Source organism: Zea mays, chromosome 6 (genome assembly GCF_902167145.1).
Source record: "Zea mays cultivar B73 chromosome 6, Zm-B73-REFERENCE-NAM-5.0, whole genome shotgun sequence".
NCBI lineage: Eukaryota > Viridiplantae > Streptophyta > Magnoliopsida > Poales > Poaceae > Zea > Zea mays.
Genome location: NC_050101.1, coordinates 75,531,510 through 75,537,734, shown reverse-complemented (window position 1 = coordinate 75,537,734; position 6,225 = coordinate 75,531,510). Strand labels below are relative to the sequence as shown.

Here is a 6,225-nt window from a genome sequence, read left to right as displayed (position 1 = left end):
TGGATTCATTACTCTTGGAGCTTCTAGCTCCTAGACGACTAGGTGTCTCTTGTGAGTCTCCAAATCTTGTGGAAGACCACAAGAAAGTTTGTATTACCCGCTCGTTTGAGCAAAGATTATTGTGTGGGCTTGACCTTTGTGGTCGGCAAAGGGAGGATTAGGGTTGAAAGAGACCCGGCTCTTTGTGGGCGCCTCAACGAGGAAGTAGGGCACCTTTTGTGGTGTGACCGAACCTCGGGATAAATCTTGTGTCTCTTGTGTTCTTGCTCATTGTGTTTGTTCATGTTCTTCGTTCTCTCACCATTCCGTGGAAGATTGTTTATATCTTTTTGGTGTGTGGATTTTGAGAAGTGCCCTTCTCAGATCTACTACTTTGAACCCTGTGGATCATTTAGAACATCTCATTTCCAAAGTTAACTGGGTGAATTTCGAGATCAATTCAGTTTTACCCAGTTTGCTTATAGTTTTTGTTGAAAAAGTTTTAACTTGCCTATTCACCCCCCCTCTAGGCAACTTTCACATAGCCGCCACCGCCCACCGCCAGTCGCCACTGCTCAGCTCGGCGCTCCATGGCGTGCCCCCAAATCCCGTGACGGCGTGACTCGTCTTCCTCCTCTCCTCTCTGCCGGACCACGAACGGATGCACTACCCCCAAGGCCCCAATCCAGTAAGTAATCTGTAATCCCTAATCTAGCTTTGTGGCCATGGGTGCACTCATGCACGCACCCACTGCCGGACACACCGAGCCGCCATGGACGCACTCCAGTCCTCCTCCTGCCGCTGCTCTTCCTCCTCACGCGCCGGACGCACTAACACACCCACTGGCCACTGCCGCACCAGTGCACCACGCATTGCACTTGGAGTGCCCTGTAGCCTGCACTCGGCGAACCCACACTGCTGGGGTACTACCGTACTAGAAGTCTAGAACACCGTAGTCCACCGTTGAAGCTACAGGAAACAAATGGTAGATAATTTTTATGCGCTGAAAATGCTTACCAAATTTTTAATGATTAGCCACATTGATGCTTTACTGAGTGCCATATCATGGGTTTTAAAGTATGTGGGGGTGTTCATATAAAATACTAGGGAGTAATAACACATATCCAAAACATGTGTTCGCTCAAACAAAAATCCGATAAAAAAAAGGAAAGTGTGAAGGTGTGATCTACTCTAATGTCACAATTTTTATATGCAGGTAAAAACTGTGATCCGCTCTAATGGCTAGTGAAGGTGTATCTTCACCTCCACAAAAGCGTATGTTGTTGGAGTTGCCTAGTGAACATCAAAGTCAGAACTTGACATCCTCACCTCATGCAAATACAACTCAACCTTTTGGTGTGTCCGCATCATCGTCAACACCTGCTGCAACATCTCATGAACAAGGTGCAAATCCAGAAGAAGGAATTAATTTGGATGAGGATTTGGCAAAGACTCTTTTACCATGTTTGAGAAAGTTCTTTGACTTGACTAAGTTATTTTCTGGTACATTATATCCCACTGCCAACTTGTTTTTTAAAGGGTTTTGTGAGATTAAGTTTTTACTTGTTGATTGGTGTGATAGCATCAATCCCACTATTAGTAACATGGCAAACACTATGATGGTCAAGTTTGACAAGTACTGGAATAAGTCAAATATTGCTCTTGCTGTGGCTAGTGTCCTTGATCCTAGATACAAGAGGAAAATTGTAGAATTTTACTTGAAGAAGGTGTACCCATATACCTATCAAACTGAACTGGATAAATTTAATGGTGTCATGAAAAAGATGTATCAATGCTATGCCTCTACTACACCCTCAACATCATCTGTTGCACCTTACTCAACTTCAGCGGGTGACATGATTAAGTCAAGTATCGATGAAGAGCTTGATAGCTACATATTTAATGGACAAGGTCATGATGATTCTATTGACACAAGTGACTTAGAAAAATATTTGACAGATCCAATATTAAAGATTGGTAAACATAATCAGCATACTTTTGACATACTAGACTGGTGGAAAGCACACAAAGAAGAATATCCTATCTTGGGCCAGCTTGCTCGTGACGTCTTAGCTATGCAAGTGTCAACAGTAGCTTCAGAATCTGCTTTTAGTGCGGGTGGTCGTGTACTTGATCCATTTCGTACTCGCCTTGACCCTACCATGGTAGAAGCGCTTGTCTGCACCAAAGATTGGATAGCTGGAGCAAGAAAAGGTTGTATAACAGTAACTTATATTTATTTACAATTTAATTAGTAATTACCTTTGTGACAGCCCTCCCAAGTTATTAGGCCCACATGCACCAATCCTTGCCTTAATGGTCTCAGATGGCTGTGCACGTGTACCGGATAACTTAACAAGGCTATCGAGTTCGCCAACTGGAACTCATCATCCCAAGGATCTCCCACATAACAGGTATAATACAGTAATCACATTTGATACACACACATTAGAGATAGAGCGGAAGACTTTTACAAAGTACACTTTACATTCCCGAACTCAAGTTTTACATGGTAGAAAGAGATGTATTTATTACAAGTCCTGATAGTACTCGAAGTGCATAACTTATTACAATAATTGGAAGGGTGAAGCCTTTCCATAAAAGATATATAAAAACCTTCTAAGCTTCAAGTCCTCCACATGAAGTAACTAACCTAAAGAAAAGGGAAAAAAACTTCTCCTACAAAAACAACAAGAGATAAAACCCTGAGTACGCAATTACTCAGCAAGACTTACCCGACTAAAGAAAAGACTCTCAAGGGTATGCTAGCTTTTGGGAATCAAGGTAAAGCTCATCAAAGTTCAAGGACTCATTTTGCAGAAAAGCTTACTAGAAGTGGGTCCTTAAGCCAAGTTTTATTTCACAAGTTAGTTTATTACCTGAATCTTCTAGCCTGAATCTAGTAGTTTCCTAATCTAGATCATTCACTTGACCTGCACTAGGTTGCTTTTAAAATCCAAATTTTGTTTTGCTTGTTATCTACGATGAAGGGCAGCGATCCAGTCTTCATATCCGAGAAGTAACGACGATCCGAATCGATTAATACCCAACTGGGGATCTCCAACCACACGACATATGTAGCACTTAACCCTTGCATATGTCAACCATTCCCACGGATCCTCTACTACATGAACTGGTCCGCGCTACCCGGGAGCACATTACCCTACCATTCATCTTCTTGCCAGGAGGGTAACTGCTACTCCCACCATCTCCCACGTCCAGTGCGCGGTTGTCTTTTCACGTATGGAATAGCAGGGTTCAGGCTTACCCATGACGAGGTATGTGGCCAGTTAAAAGGTCCTACATCATCAGGCCAACAATCGGTACGGTCCTTAATCGACACAGACGGGCGACCTTTCCTGCTCAGCGTCTGGTCCCATTTTAAACTATTTCAAAATTTTGGCGCCTGATATAGGGGCCATGCCTGGATAATGAATTTATCAACGTCTTGATGCCTTCATTATCCCAAGCCCATTTTTTTGTAAAAACATGAGTCATAGATGAAAAACATTTTTCTTAGTCTATCAGCATGACTAAGCATCTCTAGCTTTTATAAAACAGGTGACAAGGTATGGTAATCAATCTTTCAAGGATGGTAATGCATCAATTGTTTAATCAATCAACTCCTATCACCTAATGCAGCATATAAGTGATAAAATTTTGTAAACACAAGGGAGGTGGCAAATGCACCGGGGCTTGCCTTTGTTGCAGAGAAGAGGCTAAAGACCTTTCCACCCAATACCCAGTCAGATGGCTCCTCCACTTGATCAGCAGCCACTGGAGTAGACTCCTCCTTCAAACACCACTTCTTCTAGGTGTTCTACAAGTCAATTACAAATACATGTATGTTTATGTAATGACATGAAATGCAAACTCTCACAAGGAGAGGTGGGGAACATAAACACCACAAACTAAAACACATGACAAGTATACACATGGTTTTACACCACCAACACTTGCTAAAAGTGGCTAAATCGGATTCACTTAGGCAAACTAGAGAACTAATCCATCTTAGATCTCATCCAAAAGCGTAAAACTTCTTAAGCAACTGCATCTCTTCCCTAGATAAACTTATCTTCTTTCCAAAGCATTAATTCATACTTGATTAGGGATTTTCTCACCCTATTTGTGACTTTACAATGCTTTCTAAGAAAAAGGCTTCTAAAAAGTCTCCAAATTTTAACAAGTGCTCACTTTATGATAACAAGTCTTTCCAAGAATTTCTATGATTTTTGGTGCTCAACTCTTATTTCTAAAATTCCAATAGTCCTTTTAAAGCACCTTTAATTCACTTAATATTTTCTAATTGCTTTAAAAATCCTAAAACCAACTTTACCAGAGAGCTCATGAATTTATACATCCAAACTAATTTGTCTCACTATTTTTGGATTTTTCTACAATTTCTGGCACAATTTATAATTTCTCTGTTAAAAGAAAAACACAAAACTGCGAACAGTTCTAGGCCAGAACCAGCCTAGCCGGCCCAACACCGGGCAAACCTGGCAAGCGGCTGGGGAGCCCCGCCCGCACGCGCACATCTTGCAAAAAGGACCCCGCACTCCAACTAAATCAATATCGGCCCGATACACTGTTACCCTGTGACACTGACCATTGCATCTAGGTTCCTCTACTTTGCTCCATTTACAAAAATCTGGCCACGACCCGGCTACGCTCAACGCCGGCGATCTTGCAACGGACCGGCCACCATGGGACGACACAGGTGATGGTGAGGACACCAACAGAGTCCCCGTACTCCGGCGAACCTGAACACACGCTTAATTGATCACGGGGACCTAGGAACACAACTATTGGTGGCAGCGGTGGAAAACGAGGTCCGGTGATCTTGACCCCGAGGCATACATGCGGTAGAGTTCCAATTCCAGATAAAGGAAACTCAAGGGCCTCACCTGTCTTACTGTGCTTGTGTGAAAACACTCGGAGAAGACGTGGTACGATGAGTTGGTGGTGAAGCTGTCCACGGCGCCAGACCGCGTCGGTGTGACTCTGTTCTGGCCAGTACACAACAGTAAACTTAGAGAAACTACTTCGGCGAGCTTCACTTACCACTAGAGATCACAGAACAAGCGTCACCTGGGCACGCGACTCCTCAAGACACCCCGGCCACGGTGAGATGAGCAACTGGGTGGGTTGGTCACCACGTGCAGGAACACAACGTGCAAGGTTCTGTACAGGGCAAACCTGAGGACTGATGAGAGGGTTTATACTAGCAGAAACACAAGGATTACCACTCCCACAAGTTGGACTATGACTAGAGCTCGAGACAAGGTCGAAAGCTTTACTGCATCAGGCCTTTTAAGGCAGCTGCACAAGGGCATGTGTCCCTGAACCTGGCAACCATGCAGTGGGGAGATGTCTCCTAGTGTGCCAGCACAACAGTGACTCAAAGATGTGGCTCCCATGCACTACTACCTTGCTGGCTCGGCACACCACTCACAAATATCACCTTTGTCCAGCTTTGTAGGTAGCAGACCAAAAAAATATGTCCTCCACTTGGGGATAAGCTCAAATGGCTCAAAACTAATATTTTCGACAGGGAGCTGGAACCCAAGACCCCTTTGTTGTCCACCCCACGAAACTCAGTTTGTGCGTATGAGTAGAGTCCAGAAGAGGGGTGAAGATCTTTTTCTCCCCCCGCAACTGATCCCAGCTTCAGTCACTGTCCAAAGTTCAGAACATTTTCCCCTTCCTTTATGGCTGACAACTCACTGGATATTACCAGCAGGAGTGGGACCTCTAAAACTTGAGTCATGCACTTCACCCACCATACAAACATAGCTCAATAAATTTTACTGAGACAAGCTCGCAGGTGCAATACAAATATCCAAACTGCCCAGGAATTCAGATAATAAGAAGAGCAGATAAGGACTCACTGCCCCCAAAACAGTCCAAAACTTAGATATTTCTCAATGGAGCTGAGGTCTCTAGCCCCTTGGCTAGGCACCTCGACCCTATCTCCACCCAAACACCCAAGGAAACCAGCAGGGACAAAGGGATCTTCTTCAGTTTCTAACTCAACCTTTAGTTCCAAGTGCATCAGCATTTACTGCCCATCCAGATTCTCCCCCTCTGTCCACTGCTCCACAACAGTCCGAATTTGGATATTTCCAGTGGGGAGAGCAGCCACTAGCACCTAGGCTAAGCACTTCCCCCTTATCTTCATTTAAAACTACAAGTGCAATCACAGGGAGACGAAATTCTTCTTCAGTTTTCCCCAATTCAGACTCT

At 44.0% G+C, this 6,225-nt stretch overlaps 1 long non-coding RNA gene across 2 annotated transcripts; it reads right to left on the bottom strand.

The window, feature by feature from the left end:
• Nucleotides 1-3,296: 3,296 nt before the first annotated feature.
• LOC103629435 (uncharacterized) lies at nt 3,297-5,412 on the bottom strand. Of its 2 annotated transcripts, none has more exons than XR_002262683.3 (3): nt 5,071-5,412; nt 4,887-4,988; nt 3,297-3,799 (listed from the first exon to the last, which is right to left on the bottom strand). It is a non-coding gene; the product is annotated as an uncharacterized lncRNA (long non-coding RNA). The 2 variants fall into 2 exon arrangements; XR_002262682.3 differs by having other exon boundaries at nt 3,298-3,799; nt 4,887-4,983; nt 5,071-5,401.
• Nucleotides 5,413-6,225: the final 813 nt, after the last annotated feature.